Raw genomic sequence first — 14122 nt, forward strand, 5'->3', positions numbered from 1 at the left:
GTTTCTTTCAGATAACGTGGCATAGTTAAGGCACCTTGCATGCTGTCTCTCCAGAGACGTGGTTTCCAATCCGACCACTCACACATATGTAACTCATAACCATCCCTGTGGCTTCTACACGTACTGACAAATATGTCTGGGATTCTTTAGAAGTGACAGACACATTATCATGACATCAGAAATTATTTTATACATAAGCTAAATCGACATTTCTTTCAATTGGCATGTCCAGGTTTCTCCAATTTCGGAACATGAACAGCTTTGCTGTGTTCCTTTCCTTTTATGTGTTAATGACAATTTAACCAGATAAAATATTTCAAGATTTCAATAGAGGAGACTGAATTATTTCATGTTTTTCACAAAATACGAGTGTGATACATAACATCAAAAGGCAATTGATTGTTATAAGCATTATATAGAAATGGTTGGGAGTGAAAGTGAATATGCAATGCAAGCACAAAAACTTCCGTGGCCAATATGGGGATCGAACCCATGACATCCGCGTTATTAGCACGGCGCTCTAACCAGCTGAGCTAATCGGCCAACTGAGAGAGAGGCTGAGCCAATTGAAGATATATACTCTTGAAAAAACAATTTTAGGCATGGTGTGAAAGTTAAGATGTTTCTTTCAGATAACGTGGCATAGTTAAGGCACCTTGCATGCTGTCTCTCCAGAGACGTGGTTTCCAATCCGACCACTCACACATATGTAACTCATAACCATCCCTGTGGCTTCTACACGTACTGACAAATATGTCTGGGATTCTTTAGAAGTGACAGACACATTATCATGACATCAGAAATCATTTTATACATAAGCTAAATCGACATTTCTTTCAATTGGCATGTCCAGATTTCTCCAATTTCGGAACATGAACAGCTTTGCTGTGTTCCTTTCCTTTTATGTCTTAATGACAATTTAACCAGATAAAATATTTCAAGATTTCAATAGAGGAGACTGAATTATTTCATGTTTTTCGCAAAATACGAGTGTGATACATAACATCAAAAGGCAATTGATTGTTATAAGCATTATATAGAAATGGTTGGGAGTGAAAGTGAAAATGCAATGCAAGCACAAAAACTTCCGTGGCCAATATGGGGATCGAACCCATGACATCCGCGTTATTAGCACGGCGCTCTAACCAGCTGAGCTAATCGGCCAACTGAGAGAGAGGCTGAGCCAATTGAAGATATATACTCTTGAAAAAACAATTTTAGGCATGGTGTGAAAGTTAAGATGTTTCTTTCAGATAACGTGGCATAGTTAAGGCACCTTGCATGCTGTCTCTCCAGAGACGTGGTTTCCAATCCGACCACTCACACATATGTAACTCATAACCATCCCTGTGGCTTCTACACGTACTGACAAATATGTCTGGGATTCTTTAGAAGTGACAGACACATTATCATGACATCAGAAATTATTTTATACATAAGCTAAATCGACATTTCTTTCAATTGGCATGTCCAGGTTTCTCCAATTTCGGAACATGAACAGCTTTGCTGTGTTCCTTTCCTTTTATGTGTTAATGACAATTTAACCAGATAAAATATTTCAAGATTTCAATAGAGGAGACTGAATTATTTCATATTTTTCGCAAAATACGAGTGTGATACATAACATCAAAAGGCAATTGATTGTTATAAACATTATATAGAAATGGTTGGGAGTGAAAGTGAATATGCAATGCAAGCACAAAAACTTCCGTGGCCAATATGGGGATCGAACCCATGACATCCGCGTTATTAGCACGGCGCTCTAACCAGCTGAGCTAATCGGCCAACTGAGAGAGAGGCTGAGCCAATTGAAGATATATACTCTTGAAAAAACAATTTTAGGCATGGTGTGAAAGTTAAGATGTTTCTTTCAGATAACGTGGCATAGTTAAGGCACCTTGCATGCTGTCTCTCCAGAGACGTGGTTTCCAATCCGACCACTCACACATATGTAACTCATAACCATCCCTGTGGCTTCTACACGTACTGACAAATATGTCTGGGATTCTTTAGAAGTGACAGACACATTATCATGACATCAGAAATCATTTTATACATAAGCTAAATCGACATTTCTTTCAATTGGCATGTCCAGATTTCTCCAATTTCGGAACATGAACAGCTTTGCTGTGTTCCTTTCCTTTTATGTGTTAATGACAATTTAACCAGATAAAATATTTCAAGATTTCAATAGAGGAGACTGAATTATTTCATGTTTTTCACAAAATACGAGTGTGATACATAACATCAAAAGGCAATTGATTGTTATAAGCATTATATAGAAATGGTTGGGAGTGAAAGTGAATATGCAATGCAAGCACAAAAACTTCCGTGGCCAATATGGGGATCGAACCCATGACATCCGCGTTATTAGCACGGCGCTCTAACCAGCTGAGCTAATCGGCCAACTGAGAGAGAGGCTGAGCCAATTGAAGATATATACTCTTGAAAAAACAATTTTAGGCATGGTGTGAAAGTTAAGATGTTTCTTTCAGATAACGTGGCATAGTTAAGGCACCTTGCATGCTGTCTCTCCAGAGACGTGGTTTCCAATCCGACCACTCACACATATGTAACTCATAACCATCCCTGTGGCTTTTACACGTACTGACAAATATGTCTGGGATTCTTTAGAAGTGACAGACACATTATCATGACATCAGAAATCATTTTATACATAAGCTAAATCGACATTTCTTTCAATTGGCATGTCCAGATTTCTCCAATTTCGGAACATGAACAGCTTTGCTGTGTTCCTTTCCTTTTATGTCTTAATGACAATTTAACCAGATAAAATATTTCAAGATTTCAATAGAGGAGACTGAATTATTTCATGTTTTTCACAAAATACGAGTGTGATACATAACATCAAAAGGCAATTGATTGTTATAAGCATTATATAGAAATGGTTGGGAGTGAAAGTGAATATGCAATGCAAGCACAAAAACTTCCGTGGCCAATATGGGGATCGAACCCATGACATCCGCGTTATTAGCACGGCGCTCTAACCAGCTGAGCTAATCGGCCAACTGAGAGAGAGGCTGAGCCAATTGAAGATATATACTCTTGAAAAAACAATTTTAGGCATGGTGTGAAAGTTAAGATGTTTCTTTCAGATAACGTGGCATAGTTAAGGCACCTTGCATGCTGTCTCTCCAGAGACGTGGTTTCCAATCCGACCACTCACACACATGTAACTCATAACCATCCCTGTGGCTTCTACACGTACTGACAAATATGTCTGGGATTCTTTAGAAGTGACAGACACATTATCATGACATCAGAAATCATTTTATACATAAGCTAAATCGACATTTCTTTCAATTGGCATGTCCAGATTTCTCCAATTTCGGAACATGAACAGCTTTGCTGTGTTCCTTTCCTTTTATGTCTTAATGACAATTTAACCAGATAAAATATTTCAAGATTTCAATAGAGGAGACTGAATTATTTCATGTTTTTCGCAAAATACGAGTGTGATACATAACATCAAAAGGCAATTGATTGTTATAAGCATTATATAGAAATGGTTGGGAGTGAAAGTGAAAATGCAATGCAAGCACAAAAACTTCCGTGGCCAATATGGGGATCGAACCCATGACATCCGCGTTATTAGCACGGCGGTCTAACCAGCTGAGCTAATCGGCCAACTGAGAGAGAGGCTGAGCCAATTGAAGATATATACTCTTGAAAAAACAATTTTAGGCATGGTGTGAAAGTTAAGATGTTTCTTTCAGATAACGTGGCATAGTTAAGGCACCTTGCATGCTGTCTCTCCAGAGACGTGGTTTCCAATCCGACCACTCACACATATGTAACTCATAACCATCCCTGTGGCTTCTACACGTACTGACAAATATGTCTGGGATTCTTTAGAAGTGACAGACACATTATCATGACATCAGAAATCATTTTATACATAAGCTAAATCGACATTTCTTTCAATTGGCATGTCCAGATTTCTCCAATTTCGGAACATGAACAGCTTTGCTGTGTTCCTTTCCTTTTATGCGTTAATGACAATTTAACCAGATAAAATATTTCAAGATTTCAATAGAGGAGACTGAATTATTTCATGTTTTTCGCAAAATACGAGTGTGATACATAACATAAAAAAGGCAATTGATTGTTATAAGCATTATATAGAAATGGTTGGGAGTGAAAGTGAAAATGCAATGCAAGCACAAAAACTTCCGTGGCCAATATGGGGATCGAACCCATGACATCCGCGTTATTAGCACGGCGCTCTAACCAGCTGAGCTAATCGGCCAACTGAGAGAGAGGCTGAGCCAATTGAAGATATATACTCTTGAAAAAACAATTTTAGGCATGGTGTGAAAGTTAAGATGTTTCTTTCAGATAACGTGGCATAGTTAAGGCACCTTGCATGCTGTCTCTCCAGAGACGTGGTTTCCAATCCGACCACTCACACATATGTAACTCATAACCATCCCTGTGGCTTCTACACGTACTGACAAATATGTCTGGGATTCTTTAGAAGTGACAGACACATTATCATGACATCAGAAATTATTTTATACATAAGCTAAATCGACATTTCTTTCAATTGGCATGTCCAGGTTTCTCCAATTTCGGAACATGAACAGCTTTGCTGTGTTCCTTTCCTTTTATGTGTTAATGACAATTTAACCAGATAAAATATTTCAAGATTTCAATAGAGGAGACTGAATTATTTCATGTTTTTCACAAAATACGAGTGTGATACATAACATCAAAAGGCAATTGATTGTTATAAGCATTATATAGAAATGGTTGGGAGTGAAAGTGAATATGCAATGCAAGCACAAAAACTTCCGTGGCCAATATGGGGATCGAACCCATGACATCCGCGTTATTAGCACGGCGCTCTAACCAGCTGAGCTAATCGGCCAACTGAGAGAGAGGCTGAGCCAATTGAAGATATATACTCTTGAAAAAACAATTTTAGGCATGGTGTGAAAGTTAAGATGTTTCTTTCAGATAACGTGGCATAGTTAAGGCACCTTGCATGCTGTCTCTCCAGAGACGTGGTTTCCAATCCGACCACTCACACATATGTAACTCATAACCATCCCTGTGGCTTCTACACGTACTGACAAATATGTCTGGGATTCTTTAGAAGTGACAGACACATTATCATGACATCAGAAATCATTTTATACATAAGCTAAATCGACATTTCTTTCAATTGGCATGTCCAGATTTCTCCAATTTCGGAACATGAACAGCTTTGCTGTGTTCCTTTCCTTTTATGCGTTAATGACAATTTAACCAGATAAAATATTTCAAGATTTCAATAGAGGAGACTGAATTATTTCATGTTTTTCGCAAAATACGAGTGTGATACATAACATAAAAAAGGCAATTGATTGTTATAAGCATTATATAGAAATGGTTGGGAGTGAAAGTGAAAATGCAATGCAAGCACAAAAACTTCCGTGGCCAATATGGGGATCGAACCCATGACATCCGCGTTATTAGCACGGCGCTCTAACCAGCTGAGCTAATCGGCCAACTGAGAGAGAGGCTGAGCCAATTGAAGATATATACTCTTGAAAAAACAATTTTAGGCATGGTGTGAAAGTTAAGATGTTTCTTTCAGATAACGTGGCATAGTTAAGGCACCTTGCATGCTGTCTCTCCAGAGACGTGGTTTCCAATCCGACCACTCACACATATGTAACTCATAACCATCCCTGTGGCTTCTACACGTACTGACAAATATGTCTGGGATTCTTTAGAAGTGACAGACACATTATCATGACATCAGAAATTATTTTATACATAAGCTAAATCGACATTTCTTTCAATTGGCATGTCCAGATTTCTCCAATTTCGGAACATGAACAGCTTTGCTGTGTTCCTTTCCTTTTATGTGTTAATGACAATTTAACCAGATAAAATATTTCAAGATTTCAATAGAGGAGACTGAATTATTTCATGTTTTTCACAAAATACGAGTGTGATACATAACATCAAAAGGCAATTGATTGTTATAAGCATTATATAGAAATGGTTGGGAGTGAAAGTGAATATGCAATGCAAGCACAAAAACTTCCGTGGCCAATATGGGGATCGAACCCATGACATCCGCGTTATTAGCACGGCGCTCTAACCAGCTGAGCTAATCGGCCAACTGAGAGAGAGGCTGAGCCAATTGAAGATATATACTCTTGAAAAAACAATTTTAGGCATGGTGTGAAAGTTAAGATGTTTCTTTCAGATAACGTGGCATAGTTAAGGCACCTTGCATGCTGTCTCTCCAGAGACGTGGTTTCCAATCCGACCACTCACACATATGTAACTCATAACCATCCCTGTGGCTTTTACACGTACTGACAAATATGTCTGGGATTCTTTAGAAGTGACAGACACATTATCATGACATCAGAAATCATTTTATACATAAGCTAAATCGACATTTCTTTCAATTGGCATGTCCAGATTTCTCCAATTTCGGAACATGAACAGCTTTGCTGTGTTCCTTTCCTTTTATGTCTTAATGACAATTTAACCAGATAAAATATTTCAAGATTTCAATAGAGGAGACTGAATTATTTCATGTTTTTCACAAAATACGAGTGTGATACATAACATCAAAAGGCAATTGATTGTTATAAGCATTATATAGAAATGGTTGGGAGTGAAAGTGAATATGCAATGCAAGCACAAAAACTTCCGTGGCCAATATGGGGATCGAACCCATGACATCCGCGTTATTAGCACGGCGCTCTAACCAGCTGAGCTAATCGGCCAACTGAGAGAGAGGCTGAGCCAATTGAAGATATATACTCTTGAAAAAACAATTTTAGGCATGGTGTGAAAGTTAAGATGTTTCTTTCAGATAACGTGGCATAGTTAAGGCACCTTGCATGCTGTCTCTCCAGAGACGTGGTTTCCAATCCGACCACTCACACACATGTAACTCATAACCATCCCTGTGGCTTCTACACGTACTGACAAATATGTCTGGGATTCTTTAGAAGTGACAGACACATTATCATGACATCAGAAATCATTTTATACATAAGCTAAATCGACATTTCTTTCAATTGGCATGTCCAGATTTCTCCAATTTCGGAACATGAACAGCTTTGCTGTGTTCCTTTCCTTTTATGTCTTAATGACAATTTAACCAGATAAAATATTTCAAGATTTCAATAGAGGAGACTGAATTATTTCATGTTTTTCGCAAAATACGAGTGTGATACATAACATCAAAAGGCAATTGATTGTTATAAGCATTATATAGAAATGGTTGGGAGTGAAAGTGAAAATGCAATGCAAGCACAAAAACTTCCGTGGCCAATATGGGGATCGAACCCATGACATCCGCGTTATTAGCACGGCGGTCTAACCAGCTGAGCTAATCGGCCAACTGAGAGAGAGGCTGAGCCAATTGAAGATATATACTCTTGAAAAAACAATTTTAGGCATGGTGTGAAAGTTAAGATGTTTCTTTCAGATAACGTGGCATAGTTAAGGCACCTTGCATGCTGTCTCTCCAGAGACGTGGTTTCCAATCCGACCACTCACACATATGTAACTCATAACCATCCCTGTGGCTTCTACACGTACTGACAAATATGTCTGGGATTCTTTAGAAGTGACAGACACATTATCATGACATCAGAAATCATTTTATACATAAGCTAAATCGACATTTCTTTCAATTGGCATGTCCAGATTTCTCCAATTTCGGAACATGAACAGCTTTGCTGTGTTCCTTTCCTTTTATGCGTTAATGACAATTTAACCAGATAAAATATTTCAAGATTTCAATAGAGGAGACTGAATTATTTCATGTTTTTCGCAAAATACGAGTGTGATACATAACATAAAAAAGGCAATTGATTGTTATAAGCATTATATAGAAATGGTTGGGAGTGAAAGTGAAAATGCAATGCAAGCACAAAAACTTCCGTGGCCAATATGGGGATCGAACCCATGACATCCGCGTTATTAGCACGGCGCTCTAACCAGCTGAGCTAATCGGCCAACTGAGAGAGAGGCTGAGCCAATTGAAGATATATACTCTTGAAAAAACAATTTTAGGCATGGTGTGAAAGTTAAGATGTTTCTTTCAGATAACGTGGCATAGTTAAGGCACCTTGCATGCTGTCTCTCCAGAGACGTGGTTTCCAATCCGACCACTCACACATATGTAACTCATAACCATCCCTGTGGCTTCTACACGTACTGACAAATATGTCTGGGATTCTTTAGAAGTGACAGACACATTATCATGACATCAGAAATTATTTTATACATAAGCTAAATCGACATTTCTTTCAATTGGCATGTCCAGGTTTCTCCAATTTCGGAACATGAACAGCTTTGCTGTGTTCCTTTCCTTTTATGTGTTAATGACAATTTAACCAGATAAAATATTTCAAGATTTCAATAGAGGAGACTGAATTATTTCATGTTTTTCACAAAATACGAGTGTGATACATAACATCAAAAGGCAATTGATTGTTATAAGCATTATATAGAAATGGTTGGGAGTGAAAGTGAATATGCAATGCAAGCACAAAAACTTCCGTGGCCAATATGGGGATCGAACCCATGACATCCGCGTTATTAGCACGGCGCTCTAACCAGCTGAGCTAATCGGCCAACTGAGAGAGAGGCTGAGCCAATTGAAGATATATACTCTTGAAAAAACAATTTTAGGCATGGTGTGAAAGTTAAGATGTTTCTTTCAGATAACGTGGCATAGTTAAGGCACCTTGCATGCTGTCTCTCCAGAGACGTGGTTTCCAATCCGACCACTCACACATATGTAACTCATAACCATCCCTGTGGCTTCTACACGTACTGACAAATATGTCTGGGATTCTTTAGAAGTGACAGACACATTATCATGACATCAGAAATCATTTTATACATAAGCTAAATCGACATTTCTTTCAATTGGCATGTCCAGATTTCTCCAATTTCGGAACATGAACAGCTTTGCTGTGTTCCTTTCCTTTTATGCGTTAATGACAATTTAACCAGATAAAATATTTCAAGATTTCAATAGAGGAGACTGAATTATTTCATGTTTTTCGCAAAATACGAGTGTGATACATAACATAAAAAAGGCAATTGATTGTTATAAGCATTATATAGAAATGGTTGGGAGTGAAAGTGAATATGCAATGCAAGCACAAAAACTTCCGTGGCCAATATGGGGATCAAACCCATGACATCCGCGTTATTAGCACGGCGCTCTAACCAGCTGAGCTAATCGGCCAACTGAGAGAGAGGCTGAGCCAATTGAAGATATATACTCTTGAAAAAACAATTTTAGGCATGGTGTGAAAGTTAAGATGTTTCTTTCAGATAACGTGGCATAGTTAAGGCACCTTGCATGCTGTCTCTCCAGAGACGTGGTTTCCAATCCGACCACTCACACATATGTAACTCATAACCATCCCTGTGGCTTCTACACGTACTGACAAATATGTCTGGGATTCTTTAGAAGTGACAGACACATTATCATGACATCAGAAATTATTTTATACATAAGCTAAATCGACATTTCTTTCAATTGGCATGTCCAGGTTTCTCCAATTTCGGAACATGAACAGCTTTGCTGTGTTCCTTTCCTTTTATGTCTTAATGACAATTTAACCAGATAAAATATTTCAAGATTTCAATAGAGGAGACTGAATTATTTCATGTTTTTCACAAAATACGAGTGTGATACATAACATCAAAAGGCAATTGATTGTTATAAGCATTATATAGAAATGGTTGGGAGTGAAAGTGAATATGCAATGCAAGCACAAAAACTTCCGTGGCCAATATGGGGATCGAACCCATGACATCCGCGTTATTAGCACGGCGCTCTAACCAGCTGAGCTAATCGGCCAACTGAGAGAGAGGCTGAGCCAATTGAAGATATATACTCTTGAAAAAACAATTTTAGGCATGGTGTGAAAGTTAAGATGTTTCTTTCAGATAACGTGGCATAGTTAAGGCACCTTGCATGCTGTCTCTCCAGAGACGTGGTTTCCAATCCGACCACTCACACATATGTAACTCATAACCATCCCTGTGGCTTCTACACGTACTGACAAATATGTCTGGGATTCTTTAGAAGTGACAGACACATTATCATGACATCAGAAATCATTTTATACATAAGCTAAATCGACATTTCTTTCAATTGGCATGTCCAGATTTCTCCAATTTCGGAACATGAACAGCTTTGCTGTGTTCCTTTCCTTTTATGTCTTAATGACAATTTAACCAGATAAAATATTTCAAGATTTCAATAGAGGAGACTGAATTATTTCATGTTTTTCGCAAAATACGAGTGTGATACATAACATCAAAAGGCAATTGATTGTTATAAGCATTATATAGAAATGGTTGGGAGTGAAAGTGAAAATGCAATGCAAGCACAAAAACTTCCGTGGCCAATATGGGGATCGAACCCATGACATCCGCGTTATTAGCACGGCGCTCTAACCAGCTGAGCTAATCGGCCAACTGAGAGAGAGGCTGAGCCAACTGAAGATATATACTCTTGAAAAAACAATTTTAGGCATGGTGTGAAAGTTAAGATGTTTCTTTCAGATAACGTGGCATAGTTAAGGCACCTTGCATGCTGTCTCTCCAGAGACGTGGTTTCCAATCCGACCACTCACACATATGTAACTCATAACCATCCCTGTGGCTTCTACACGTACTGACAAATATGTCTGGGATTCTTTAGAAGTGACAGACACATTATCATGACATCAGAAATTATTTTATACATAAGCTAAATCGACATTTCTTTCAATTGGCATGTCCAGGTTTCTCCAATTTCGGAACATGAACAGCTTTGCTGTGTTCCTTTCCTTTTATGTGTTAATGACAATTTAACCAGATAAAATATTTCAAGATTTCAATAGAGGAGACTGAATTCTTTCATATTTTTCGCAAAATACGAGTGTGATACATAACATCAAAAGGCAATTGATTGTTATAAGCATTATATAGAAATGGTTGGGAGTGAAAGTGAATATGCAATGCAAGCACAAAAACTTCCGTGGCCAATATGGGGATCGAACCCATGACATCCGCGTTATTAGCACGGCGCTCTAACCAGCTGAGCTAATCGGCCAACTGAGAGAGAGGCTGAGCCAATTGAAGATATATACTCTTGAAAAAACAATTTTAGGCATGGTGTGAAAGTTAAGATGTTTCTTTCAGATAACGTGGCATAGTTAAGGCACCTTGCATGCTGTCTCTCCAGAGACGTGGTTTCCAATCCGACCACTCACACATATGTAACTCATAACCATCCCTGTGGCTTTTACACGTACTGACAAATATGTCTGGGATTCTTTAGAAGTGACAGACACATTATCATGACATCAGAAATCATTTTATACATAAGCTAAATCGACATTTCTTTCAATTGGCATGTCCAGATTTCTCCAATTTCGGAACATGAACAGCTTTGCTGTGTTCCTTTCCTTTTATGTCTTAATGACAATTTAACCAGATAAAATATTTCAAGATTTCAATAGAGGAGACTGAATTATTTCATGTTTTTCGCAAAATACGAGTGTGATACATAACATCAAAAGGCAATTGATTGTTATAAGCATTATATAGAAATGGTTGGGAGTGAAAGTGAAAATGCAATGCAAGCACAAAAACTTCCGTGGCCAATATGGGGATCGAACCCATGACATCCGCGTTATTAGCACGGCGCTCTAACCAGCTGAGCTAATCGGCCAACTGAGAGAGAGGCTGAGCCAATTGAAGATATATACTCTTGAAAAAACAATTTTAGGCATGGTGTGAAAGTTAAGATGTTTCTTTCAGATAACGTGGCATAGTTAAGGCACCTTGCATGCTGTCTCTCCAGAGACGTGGTTTCCAATCCGACCACTCACACATATGTAACTCATAACCATCCCTGTGGCTTCTACACGTACTGACAAATATGTCTGGGATTCTTTAGAAGTGACAGACACATTATCATGACATCAGAAATCATTTTATACATAAGCTAAATCGACATTTCTTTCAATTGGCATGTCCAGATTTCTCCAATTTCGGAACATGAACAGCTTTGCTGTGTTCCTTTCCTTTTATGTGTTAATGACAATTTAACCAGATAAAATATTTCAAGATTTCAATAGAGGAGACTGAATTATTTCATGTTTTTCACAAAATACGAGTGTGATACATAACATCAAAAGGCAATTGATTGTTATAAGCATTATATAGAAATGGTTGGGAGTGAAAGTGAATATGCAATGCAAGCACAAAATCTTCCGTGGCCAATATGGGGATCGAACCCATGACATCCGCGTTATTAGCACGGCTCTCTAACCAGCTGAGCTAATCGGCCAACTAGAGAGAGGCTGAGCCAATTGAAGATATATACTCTTGAAAAAACAATTTTAGGCATGGTGTGAAAGTTAAGATGTTTCTTTCAGATAACGTGGCATAGTTAAGGCACCTTGCATGCTGTCTCTCCAGAGACGTGGTTTCCAATCCGACCACTCACACACATGTAACTCATAACCATCCCTGTGGCTTCTACACGTACTGACAAATATGTCTGGGATTCTTTAGAAGTGACAGACACATTATCATGACATCAGAAATCATTTTATACATAAGCTAAATCGACATTTCTTTCAATTGGCATGTCCAGATTTCTCCAATTTCGGAACATGAACAGCTTTGCTGTGTTCCTTTCCTTTTATGTGTTAATGACAATTTAACCAGATAAAATATTTCAAGATTTCAATAGAGGAGACTGAATTATTTCATGTTTTTCGCAAAATACGAGTGTGATACATAACATCAAAAGGCAATTGATTGTTATAAGCATTATATAGAAATGGTTGGGAGTGAAAGTGAAAATGCAATGCAAGCACAAAAACTTCCGTGGCCAATATGGGGATCGAACCCATGACATCCGCGTTATTAGCACGGCGCTCTAACCAGCTGAGCTAATCGGCCAACTGAGAGAGAGGCTGAGCCAATTGAAGATATATACTCTTGAAAAAACAATTTTAGGCATGGTGTGAAAGTTAAGATGTTTCTTTCAGATAACGTGGCATAGTTAAGGCACCTTGCATGCTGTCTCTCCAGAGACGTGGTTTCCAATCCGACCACTCACACATATGTAACTCATAACCATCCCTGTGGCTTCTACACGTACTGACAAATATGTCTGGGATTCTTTAGAAGTGACAGACACATTATCATGACATCAGAAATCATTTTATACATAAGCTAAATCGACATTTCTTTCAATTGGCATGTCCAGATTTCTCCAATTTCGGAACATGAACAGCTTTGCTGTGTTCCTTTCCTTTTATGTCTTAATGACAATTTAACCAGATAAAATATTTCAAGATTTCAATAGAGGAGACTGAATTATTTCATGTTTTTCACAAAATACGAGTGTGATACATAACATCAAAAGGCAATTGATTGTTATAAGCATTATATAGAAATGGTTGGGAGTGAAAGTGAATATGCAATGCAAGCACAAAAACTTCCGTGGCCAATATGGGGATCGAACCCATGACATCCGCGTTATTAGCACGGCGCTCTAACCAGCTGAGCTAATCGGCCAACTGAGAGAGAGGCTGAGCCAATTGAAGATATATACTCTTGAAAAAACAATTTTAGGCATGGTGTGAAAGTTAAGATGTTTCTTTCAGATAACGTGGCATAGTTAAGGCACCTTGCATGCTGTCTCTCCAGAGACGTGGTTTCCAATCCGACCACTCACACATATGTAACTCATAACCATCCCTGTGGCTTCTACACGTACTGACAAATATGCCTGGGATTCTTTAGAAGTGACAGACACATTATCATGACATCAGAAATCATTTTATACATAAGCTAAATCGACATTTCTTTCAATTGGCATGTCCAGATTTCTCCAATTTCGGAACATGAACAGCTTTGCTGTGTTCCTTTCCTTTTATGCGTTAATGACAATTTAACCAGATAAAATATTTCAAGATTTCAATAGAGGAGACTGAATTATTTCATGTTTTTCACAAAATACGAGTGTGATACATAACATCAAAAGGCAATTGATTGTTATAAGCATTATATAGAAATGGTTGGGAGTGAAAGTGAATATGCAATGCAAGCA

General features: G+C 38.1%; 22 non-coding genes across 22 annotated transcripts; all 22 read right to left on the reverse strand.

The window, feature by feature from the left end:
- Nucleotides 1–469: 469 nt before the first annotated feature.
- On the reverse strand, nt 470–543 carry Trnai-aau (transfer RNA isoleucine (anticodon AAU)). The gene has a single exon. It is a non-coding gene; the product is annotated as a tRNA-Ile (tRNA).
- A 547-nt stretch (nt 544–1090) lies between these two features.
- Nucleotides 1091–1164, reverse strand: Trnai-aau (transfer RNA isoleucine (anticodon AAU)). Its single transcript has one exon. It is a non-coding gene; the product is annotated as a tRNA-Ile (tRNA).
- A 547-nt stretch (nt 1165–1711) lies between these two features.
- Nucleotides 1712–1785, reverse strand: Trnai-aau (transfer RNA isoleucine (anticodon AAU)). Its single transcript has one exon. It is a non-coding gene; the product is annotated as a tRNA-Ile (tRNA).
- Nucleotides 1786–2332: 547 nt separating this feature from the next.
- Nucleotides 2333–2406, reverse strand: Trnai-aau (transfer RNA isoleucine (anticodon AAU)). Its single transcript has one exon. It is a non-coding gene; the product is annotated as a tRNA-Ile (tRNA).
- Nucleotides 2407–2953: 547 nt separating this feature from the next.
- Nucleotides 2954–3027, reverse strand: Trnai-aau (transfer RNA isoleucine (anticodon AAU)). Its single transcript has one exon. It is a non-coding gene; the product is annotated as a tRNA-Ile (tRNA).
- Nucleotides 3028–3574: 547 nt separating this feature from the next.
- Nucleotides 3575–3648, reverse strand: Trnai-aau (transfer RNA isoleucine (anticodon AAU)). Its single transcript has one exon. It is a non-coding gene; the product is annotated as a tRNA-Ile (tRNA).
- Nucleotides 3649–4196: 548 nt separating this feature from the next.
- Trnai-aau (transfer RNA isoleucine (anticodon AAU)) lies at nt 4197–4270 on the reverse strand. The gene has a single exon. It is a non-coding gene; the product is annotated as a tRNA-Ile (tRNA).
- Nucleotides 4271–4817: 547 nt separating this feature from the next.
- Trnai-aau (transfer RNA isoleucine (anticodon AAU)) lies at nt 4818–4891 on the reverse strand. Its single transcript has one exon. It is a non-coding gene; the product is annotated as a tRNA-Ile (tRNA).
- Nucleotides 4892–5439: 548 nt separating this feature from the next.
- Trnai-aau (transfer RNA isoleucine (anticodon AAU)) lies at nt 5440–5513 on the reverse strand. The gene has a single exon. It is a non-coding gene; the product is annotated as a tRNA-Ile (tRNA).
- Nucleotides 5514–6060: 547 nt separating this feature from the next.
- On the reverse strand, nt 6061–6134 carry Trnai-aau (transfer RNA isoleucine (anticodon AAU)). Its single transcript has one exon. It is a non-coding gene; the product is annotated as a tRNA-Ile (tRNA).
- A 547-nt stretch (nt 6135–6681) lies between these two features.
- Trnai-aau (transfer RNA isoleucine (anticodon AAU)) lies at nt 6682–6755 on the reverse strand. Its single transcript has one exon. It is a non-coding gene; the product is annotated as a tRNA-Ile (tRNA).
- Nucleotides 6756–7302: 547 nt separating this feature from the next.
- On the reverse strand, nt 7303–7376 carry Trnai-aau (transfer RNA isoleucine (anticodon AAU)). Its single transcript has one exon. It is a non-coding gene; the product is annotated as a tRNA-Ile (tRNA).
- A 548-nt stretch (nt 7377–7924) lies between these two features.
- On the reverse strand, nt 7925–7998 carry Trnai-aau (transfer RNA isoleucine (anticodon AAU)). The gene has a single exon. It is a non-coding gene; the product is annotated as a tRNA-Ile (tRNA).
- Nucleotides 7999–8545: 547 nt separating this feature from the next.
- Trnai-aau (transfer RNA isoleucine (anticodon AAU)) lies at nt 8546–8619 on the reverse strand. The gene has a single exon. It is a non-coding gene; the product is annotated as a tRNA-Ile (tRNA).
- A 548-nt stretch (nt 8620–9167) lies between these two features.
- Nucleotides 9168–9241, reverse strand: Trnai-aau (transfer RNA isoleucine (anticodon AAU)). The gene has a single exon. It is a non-coding gene; the product is annotated as a tRNA-Ile (tRNA).
- Nucleotides 9242–9788: 547 nt separating this feature from the next.
- Nucleotides 9789–9862, reverse strand: Trnai-aau (transfer RNA isoleucine (anticodon AAU)). Its single transcript has one exon. It is a non-coding gene; the product is annotated as a tRNA-Ile (tRNA).
- Nucleotides 9863–10409: 547 nt separating this feature from the next.
- Trnai-aau (transfer RNA isoleucine (anticodon AAU)) lies at nt 10410–10483 on the reverse strand. The gene has a single exon. It is a non-coding gene; the product is annotated as a tRNA-Ile (tRNA).
- A 547-nt stretch (nt 10484–11030) lies between these two features.
- Nucleotides 11031–11104, reverse strand: Trnai-aau (transfer RNA isoleucine (anticodon AAU)). Its single transcript has one exon. It is a non-coding gene; the product is annotated as a tRNA-Ile (tRNA).
- A 547-nt stretch (nt 11105–11651) lies between these two features.
- Nucleotides 11652–11725, reverse strand: Trnai-aau (transfer RNA isoleucine (anticodon AAU)). Its single transcript has one exon. It is a non-coding gene; the product is annotated as a tRNA-Ile (tRNA).
- Nucleotides 11726–12272: 547 nt separating this feature from the next.
- Trnai-aau (transfer RNA isoleucine (anticodon AAU)) lies at nt 12273–12346 on the reverse strand. The gene has a single exon. It is a non-coding gene; the product is annotated as a tRNA-Ile (tRNA).
- A 546-nt stretch (nt 12347–12892) lies between these two features.
- On the reverse strand, nt 12893–12966 carry Trnai-aau (transfer RNA isoleucine (anticodon AAU)). The gene has a single exon. It is a non-coding gene; the product is annotated as a tRNA-Ile (tRNA).
- Nucleotides 12967–13513: 547 nt separating this feature from the next.
- Nucleotides 13514–13587, reverse strand: Trnai-aau (transfer RNA isoleucine (anticodon AAU)). Its single transcript has one exon. It is a non-coding gene; the product is annotated as a tRNA-Ile (tRNA).
- Nucleotides 13588–14122: the final 535 nt, after the last annotated feature.

Source organism: Haliotis cracherodii, unplaced genomic scaffold (assembly GCF_022045235.1).
Source record: "Haliotis cracherodii isolate W230 unplaced genomic scaffold, xgHalCrac1.p SCAF_33, whole genome shotgun sequence".
NCBI classification, from domain to species: Eukaryota; Metazoa; Mollusca; class Gastropoda; order Lepetellida; family Haliotidae; genus Haliotis; species Haliotis cracherodii.